We start from the raw sequence: 8,970 nt of genomic DNA, 5'->3' as shown, positions 1-8,970 counted from the left end.
CCGAGTATTTCTGACCCAAGTTCAAGAGATAATATCATCATTCACTTTAACTGCATCTGTAGAAACAAATTGAAGCCAGGATTTCAGTGGGATCAGCAAGGTGTGGGCAGCTTGTGAGATAGAGCATAAACCAGTATATCCAGAGCATGTATCCTCGTTACAAGAACTCCAAACATTTCCACAAACTGACTGAGAGAAGACACGGAAATACACACGATCCACGATTCTAAATGCACAACACATTGACAATTTCAAATCTGCATAACTGCCATTGACTCCTCTATGAATCCCATGCTAATATCTCCCAGGTAAAAATCAATCATGAATAGCCCCGGACCTCTTTGTCATCACATGAACCAACTACCTCGTATGCTCAAAGTTGCCATCCTGTTTGCTAATTTCTCCATTGTAAATCAACCACCCTCGACCTGACATGGATAGCCGCTCCTGATACGCCTTGCTAACCGGTATGCTCCCGGTGTAGGCCTTCACATGGTCGCCTCTTCTTCCTTTATGCGATCAACCTGCTAGTGTGCTGCCTCTTTACTTTGCTTAGTTACAACAACAGCCCGTGGATGCACGTACGGACCTTTTTGCAGCCTCAGCTCAGCTTGTGGTCACACATACGGACCCATCCCAACAGCTTGTAGGCATCGAACAACTTGTAATCAAGAGCACCAACATGTTGTATGCATCCATGCTCTCAAGCGCCAACCTCGTGCTCTTCATTGCCAACACGCACACCACCATGACGTTCATTCAACCTTAGGTGATCGACCCATGCACTACCTACAGCTTCAGTGTGCAGCTCTGTACACAAGCCCTTCTCGAGTCGATTCGCAAGCAATCACTCACTGGAAATCGCGACCTCCATTAACTCCTCTACTGATGGCCCATGCTCCACTCGACCAGCAGCATGAGCTCTCTATAGATCCCTCAATGCCCCACACCTCTGCCTTTAGCCTAGCAATTAAAGCGTGTCCACGCCACATCCAGCCAACTGCGACGTCCTCTCGTGTGTGTCCCCTTTTTGCATCCCGTTACCCGTCTATGCCTTCACGTGATGATACTACCTCGTGGCTTCTCCCCTGCTCATGGAGCACACACCTTTTTTTCGTCCAAGGTACTCTAGCTCCACATAGTAGAGATGCCACACCAAAATCTAGAAGCTCCCAGCAAGAGCAACAGTCAACCCTTCCAGACTCGTACTAATAGCTGCCATCCCACGTACTGCCAACTTGCCATCCAGAAGCATGCCCTTCTCCATCATGTAGCCACCTTGCGTGCATGCTCTTCTAGATTTTCCAGCCACGTCATCACTTGCATTTTTACCACTCTCCCATCCTTCCCCAAAACTTAGACAAAGGCTATTGATCCCCAACCTTAGACTTAAAGCACACCCTTTCACATAACCTTCCAGCAAAGCCTTTAATGCTTGATTGCCACATATAACTGCACATCCATGAAGCCCACAAACCATGACATGGATGCTCACACAACTTGCAACAAATCAAAAATCACTCATGGCAAGATAAACACAGGACACAAGACAACAATGAAAGACATATGTCATCCCACAACAAAAACACCGTCACACTAGATACCAAATGCTCTGGAGTGCCTAGTGCACCCACACCTTGGGCTCATCAGTTCCCACTGAAACCCTGCAAAAATCCATTTATAAGCTCAAAGAGTTTTTAACATCCGAGTAGATCCTTTTGATAAAAGAGCGCTCACAAATCCCAAGATCGGAACTATTTGACTATGTGCAAGGCTAAGTGCCTACCCACAAGCATGCAATGAGTGAAAAAACTATTTACATTTTTATTCACACACCGTTTCCCCATGAATTCGAAACTAGACTGAGTTTGAGAAGGATACTCCAAGCCCCCGGATCCCACTTCTTTACTCACCGCCACGCAATCCACCAATACCTCCCCCACATCCCATCCTTCATCCATCGTAATGTCATACCAACTTCTTGATGAAGAGCTTCACGAGATGAAGCTAATCTAGAACTCGAACAAACAATTCTTGGAGGCAAGAGAAGAAGAACAAAAGAAAAGGCAAAACCTCAGATGGAGACGGAGTACGCCATTGTTCGGGCAGATCACTCTTCCTTGGGTGCACAATGGCTAAATAAACTAGGTGGTTCAGCCATCCACTCCAAGTACAAGTACAACACGCCGATGAGTGTGTCCTCTATTGCCACATGACTCAATGTTATGAGGCCCTCCACGACCCTGAAGCCTCAACCACATCTACAAGCCCTCACACCGCAAGCCCGTGTTGGCATGCTCCCATGCTACATCGATATGTCTCTAATTATAGAATTCCTTGTCTACTACAATGTAGCAATGGATGTCATATTCATTCGTAATGCAAAGGGCCATCTTACCCAACACCAACTCGACATCGATACAATGCGGGTGGCATACTGACTTCCAGTTGTTGCAGAATATAAGAAATTTGGACAAATGACCCCAGGGGGTGGTTGCTTACACTACAGAACAGCACAGGGGCGTCGTTCCATTCGACAGGATCCAAATCCCCACCTTGTTCAAACTCGCATGGGCTCTCCAATTCCTGACCCAAGTGGAGATGATAAACCATCCTAGTAATATTACCCCAAATCTCTAGCCCACCTACACCAACCCCATCCCACAAATTGGGCCATATACTTTGTCAAGGCACTACGGAACCTCTCCTCCCATCATGAACAAAATATCAGCAACCCAATGCTACTCATGCCGATAATCTACCACATGATGAGGAATAGAGACTTCCCCCGTGGAGCTTTTAGTTTGGACACAAAAGAGTTTCTCCAAGGTGCATTAGACAATCCAACAGCTGCCTCAAGGCTGGCTCGCAGCCACACACCGACCAAGAGAAATTAAGAGAAGGCAACCAAGGAAAACGAAGCGGGAAAAGCCAAGGCAGTAGAGGAAGCACGGGCTGAGCAGCAGTATAAAGCCTAAATGGAGCAACACAAGAAGGAGAAGGCAAAGCGTGAAGTAGCTAGGCTACGTGCAGAGCAGGAGGCCCAGAAAGAGAAAGATAAAGGCAAGGCAGTTCAAGAACCAAGTGAGAGCAGGCTCAACAATGAACAACAGGACATGCTAGAGCTGCATGACGAAGCCGTCCTAGGTGCATACCGCCAGACCGTCTAGACTAGCAGGGCATCTCAGCTCTCTTCATCTCAGTCCAAGATATCATACAACCCCCGTAGCCTTAGCCCGCTGGCCCATCAACTACACAACAAACAGTCAGCCAGAGTTCACAGCCCATCCTGTTGCACAATCTGTTCATTCTTACAATGTCAATTAAATTGAAGTGCAAGAAGCGCTAGGATGCATACCTTGCAATGCACGCCAAGAGTTCCACCAAGCCAACCGTATGGGGGAGAAGGTCATGATGCCCATGATCCAATATCAGCAGATGGCCCTGAATGTTTTCCAGAGGTGCCATGAAGCACAAGCAGCCACCACCGCCGCCCAATTGATCATTGCTAATCTCCACAATAATGAGATGTAGTTAGAACCCATTTCCGAAAAGTAAAAGGTAGGAGCCACCCAAGTAGTAGGAGAATCCAACCTTCTAGCAGCGTATAAGTATAAGAAGCAGGTAGAGGAGCTGCAAGCCCATCTGGCACAAAATTGAAGCCCGGCAAACGAAGGAGCAGAACCACACCAAAGAGCTGTCTTAGAAGTCCCTCACCAATGAGTAGCTCTACTTGGCACAAAAGAAAGAGTTTGAGGAGTATCAAGTAGCGGCCAAAAAATAGAAGTGGCCCACAATGTACAGATCTCAACCTTGCCTGATACGCTTCACAGTGCACGCAATAGCAACTGGGTGCTACGTCAAGAGATTAATTTTTTAAAGCAAGGGCCTCGGCAAGAGTATTTCACTCTGAACAAGCAATGAGAAGAGGAGTTTGCATGGCTCACGCACATGTCGCGCTATCTTGCCACATACTTAATCGTACCACGCACGGTCAAAGAGACCTTCACATTCCACTATGCAAGCCTCATTGCATAGTCCACCCCCTATCATTTTAACTTATCCAGACCCCTCCTACCTAACACCCTTTGAGCACTTCTACACTGCCACATAGCTTTTTACCAACCCATTCTAGCTATGGTATTTTTCAAAGATGCTGAACTCACTCTCAAGCGAAACACCGATATTTCATAGCTTAACCTGCATCCCATTATTGCCAACTTTCAAGCTTGGTGTAGGGTAATTCATGAGTCCTCTAATTGTCCCTCTGACGAGGACATTTTGCAACTCTCCAAACCTGGAAACTTGGCCACCTGGCCTTGCAATCCACATTCCTTGGCGAAGGCCTTGGGTGGTTGCAACAGCAGGGATGCCAACAAGCTATGAAAACACATGAATGCATGCTCTATAATAATGTCCAACAGTAACAACCCATTGGCATTATAATGTTATATAATCAAGTCCTCGAAGCCATCAGCAGATGCTAGAATCTTGCATTAGAAATTTTGAAGCCATTCACGAGCCTACTCGAAAGGAATCAACGAGATAGAAAATGATACCGCCCTCATTGTTTTTGCCTCCACTCACCCTCCCGCTCTTGAAATACCCCGCTCCATAATCCTAACTATCAACTCCCGTCCCCCTTAGGCACTTACATAGGCAATACTTCACAATCCTCTTATGCCTCTCACACACACACTTTTCTTTTTTTTTTGTGAAATCTTTGATTGATTATATTATATGAGTAGCAACCTCAAAACAAGGTGCTACAATTACATCAACTGAAAATTTCAGTATATGCTAAAAGGACCTCATGATCTATGCAGCGGGTCTACAAGCAATCAAAGAAAGATTGCTGCAAAGAACGCCTACAAAAGACAAATAGAGAGAAAGTAGGATCCCCAAAGACTTTACAATTCCTATATGTCCATAAAGTCCATAGTGCCCAGCAGCGAACCCAAACGAAGAAAATATGAAACTCCGGTCTGGATGGATGAAACCCAAATAGCTAGAAGAACTTCCCAAACGGAACAGATGGGAATATGGTAGAAGTGTAGTTGGCAAATCTGTCCCTCACCACCTTGAGGCTTGTCATACTTTCTTCTCGCTCTTGAGTTCCCTTAGGCACAACTGCACTCAAAGAAGTATAGAAGTTCGTGAGTGTGTCGGCGTCTGCTTTTGTGACCTTTCGCTTCAAATCAGGATTTGGAGAACCAAATGTTGTCCATATAACCCTTGCCTTCTGCAAGACCTCTGATGTTGAGGATATCTTATGCTTTCCATGGACATAATGATTAAGTCTTTCGGACTCATCTCGCTCGCAGGCGCTCTTGAAGCAGATAAAAAAACTCACGAGAGCATAGACAATGCCAAAACAAATGAGGCACAGTCTCCGAAGAAGCAGAACATCTGTGGCAAAGTGCAGGAGCAATGTGTCGATGAGCTAATAGCTGTCCAGATGGAAACACTCCCAAAAGAACTCGCCAAAAGAAACACACGCACGCACACACTCACACACACACACCCCATCCACTTCCAGGCCTTTCTTCTCACATTTCTAACACAACAACCCTCCACCTCACAAACACCAACTGGCACTCACACCGAGGTGCGGAACTTGCTACCTGAGCTGACAAATGTAAATTCAGATATGCTTATGGATAATAATCTCATCAATCAGATAGCAAGCACATGAACTATTATTTCTATATGTTTTGGTTGAATACCAATCTGATACTCTACCAAGATAGCAAACACGTGAACTGCATTCCATTCCCCCAATACATATTGTTGAATGGTGTGGTTCACATCAACATAAAAAAGGGTACGATGTATGGATTCACATGTAAGAACTATCGTTCTTCATTTTCAGTGATCTCTAAAACCATATTGGTGCCTTGTGCAATGAAGAACTTACCTTTTTTATGCAACATAACCTTGGGCAGCTTCAATTTCTTTTCCACACTTCACACAATAATTTTAGATACCTCCCAATCTTGTTTTACATAGGCTCGGAATGCCAAACCCTGTAGGGTTCATCTACTCCTTGTAGCTTTTGAATCTCTCTAAGAATATGGTCCATACTCAGTCTTGATCTTTCCATCAAAGCTTCTACCCTTTTGGAACTCGTTTCTCTAGGCCCTTAGATCGGGTGACTGCTAGGAAGCTTGGACTTTCCTTCACATTATCTACCTTCATGCACCTTGAACACTTGCATTGCTCATGTAGGACAATTTTAGTGTCAACTACGTTAAAAGAGGAATTATTACTAGTTGTCAGTGGTAACTCATAGATAATGACAACATTTGTCTATGCTGCTTGTTGGTCCAAATCAATTGCCAAAAATTGTTGCCATATTGGGCTGTCATGATTCCTCACTCTTCTCTATGCTTACACATAATGGGCAATCTAGTCTTGATCAATGCCCATGACAGTCTTTATCCGTTCTCGGATTCTGAAATCGAATTCGATTCAAGTTGTTTCTTTGTTGGAATCTTAGGGGACTTGTATTTGAGTCTATGGCAATTTGATTTGCTCTAGTAGAACTGGAGTCCTTACAGCTTGTTGTGGTGGATTTACCTAAGTGCACTTCTATAGGTTGATTTTTTTGGCAGATTTATCGTTTGGCACACTAGTTTCTGACTACCTTTAGTAATACCGAGGATCTTTAGGATCTTCACCTTCTGCTCCAAGAGCATCTCAAACTCAGATGTACTCATTCTTGCACGTGTGCTTATCTTTCTTACTCTTCTTTTCCTCAGCCTTTGACTTCTTTTTCTTCTTACTTTTCTCTTCTTCTTATTGTCATCATCAAAATCATTGTTTGACGAACTGGTTTCTGAATCTGAGTCATCCTGGAATAGTATATCAGAATCATCTTTATCGCAGTCAGAATCATTGTCCAAGTTTGAGTCTTTCTTCTTAGACTTCTTGTAGGGGCTACCGCATTTGTTATTCTACACTTGTTGCTGTGATTATTAGCACAACGAAGCCTCTTCGACCAGTCGACGAGTCTAGTGCATCCACAACATTCTTGATGTCTAGCCAAAGTCCATTATTATTAGAAATACTCTGCTATGGTTTCATTAGTCACTCATTCAGCAACATCTAGCCATGCATTCAAATGTCAGGACTTCTATGCATAATCCTCCACTAATAACTTCTTATTTCTCAACTCCTGTGTGTAATCCTCTATCAATACCTTCTTTTGTTTCAAGTCCTTGAGCTTCTTCCAAACTTTGTTCAAGGTTTTTTCATTTCGAGATCATGCCAAAAATGCAGCCTTTAGGGTGTCATAATTTGAAAAATGTGCCACACCATATGGGCTAAACCAACTCATGGCTCCATACCAACACACCTTCCCTGGATGGACATTGAACATGAGAAAAACAAGATGTCTTGAGATTCTATCATTGTCACATAGCCACTTTTTTGTGAAACTTTGGACTGGACCAATCAGACTCTCAGAATGCAACATGCCTCAATGAGTTGATCAGTCACAAGAGTCAACTACAAATACAAAAGGCAAGAGCTAGAGGCAAGGCCAAGGCTTGTGGCAAGGGCAGTATTCCAGTTCAACCTGTTCAACACACATATAGACAAACATCGAGGTACCTCCTTTACAAGGAATGTAATGAAGGCACCTCCACCTGAAGATGAATTCTCAAAATGATGAGGACAAGAAAGGGTAGGTTAGGCAAGAGATAGAAATCCATGAGACTGTGTAGGACATTGATGACAATACTGTCACAGGGAGGTTTTGCCTCTATCTCATCATCTAAAGAAGAGGATTCAGAGTCTTGATTCATGAGTTACATGTTTTGAGTCATGACTCATGACATGTCATATTAGACATGATACATTATACATCATAGGGTGTCTTGAAGCACCTTTTTAAAAAAAATCATAAATGTGCATGTACCAGTACTTGTGATGTACATACGGCACATACTGTATGGTCCCAGCTTGTCTTCCAGTGCTATCTACAAACTCCCATTTAGAAATATCGGTGGGACACCAACCATCCATTTAATGAAATACCCTCTCAATAAGTATACTGTCCTCCACAGATATGATTTTAAATTCCAGCAATGCTACCAGTGTACTTTGTTTATTGCACAACTCAAGGGCTCACCCTTACGAGCAAGCAGGAAGTAATCCGAGAAGCAATTTTCATCAACTATCAATGAATTCACGTAGGTACTGATTGATCCACCAATTGGACCAATGAGTAGCCAGGGCCACGACACTTGCAATGCAAAAACCTGAGTCCACGAATGTGACTTTCCTGTTTATATTCCCTGCAAAGGCCTGTGGGCTCTTCCCACTAACCTTGGCTGTCGCCACTTTCCATTGCTCAAGAGCATCCACGAGAAGCTTTAACATTGGCAGACCAAGAACTATAGTCCTCCCCCATTCACTTGTACCACACTCATATAAGTGCATTTGGATTTTTTGAGTGTATGTTTCAGCTATTAGAAGGTTCATATAAAGAGCCTAGGGTCAAGAAAATAATCAACACAAGAAATATGGCCTGGGAGGGGCCCTGAATCTGAGATGCCCAGCAAGGCATTCTTAGAATTTGATCCTTGGGACACACTCAAATACATTATGCACTAAGAGCAATCTATTCCACATGGTTAGGGCACACACTTAGATCAGAATCACCTTATATCCCAGGCACCATTCAGACTCCCCCATAACCCCTTTACCACCAGCTTTATGAGAGTAATACGGCACATGATAGAAGTCTCTAGATTAGCAGGACAAATAGCTATACATGTGGTTCCAACAATTGCAAAAGCATTATTTGAAGCCTACGAGATTTTCGTTTCATAAGTCATCTGATTTTTTTAATCCAAAAGATCTTTTACTCACAGAAAGACAATGTCATGGTCCCAATTGTAGGGTAGCTCTTTGGGCCTATTAATAGATTTCAAAAGAGTCTTATAAATGGATTTGAACCCTGCT

The 8,970-nt window shown here is 43.7% G+C and overlaps 1 long non-coding RNA gene across 1 annotated transcript; it reads right to left on the bottom strand.

Annotated features, from left to right (window-relative positions):
* Nucleotides 1-3,114: 3,114 nt before the first annotated feature.
* Nucleotides 3,115-3,851, bottom strand: LOC147894252 (uncharacterized). The gene is made up of 3 exons (XR_015542075.1): nt 3,595-3,851; nt 3,359-3,508; nt 3,115-3,251 (listed from the first exon to the last, which is right to left on the bottom strand). It is a non-coding gene; the product is annotated as an uncharacterized LOC147894252 (long non-coding RNA).
* Nucleotides 3,852-8,970: the final 5,119 nt, after the last annotated feature.

Source organism: Dipteris shenzhenensis, chromosome 14 (assembly GCF_047967505.1).
Source record: "Dipteris shenzhenensis isolate YYH24624 ecotype China chromosome 14, Dip_SZ_1.0, whole genome shotgun sequence".
Classification (NCBI taxonomy): domain Eukaryota; kingdom Viridiplantae; phylum Streptophyta; class Polypodiopsida; order Gleicheniales; family Dipteridaceae; genus Dipteris; species Dipteris shenzhenensis.
The sequence above is the reverse complement of the archived record's forward strand: the minus strand, read 5'-3'. Positions and strand labels throughout refer to the sequence as shown.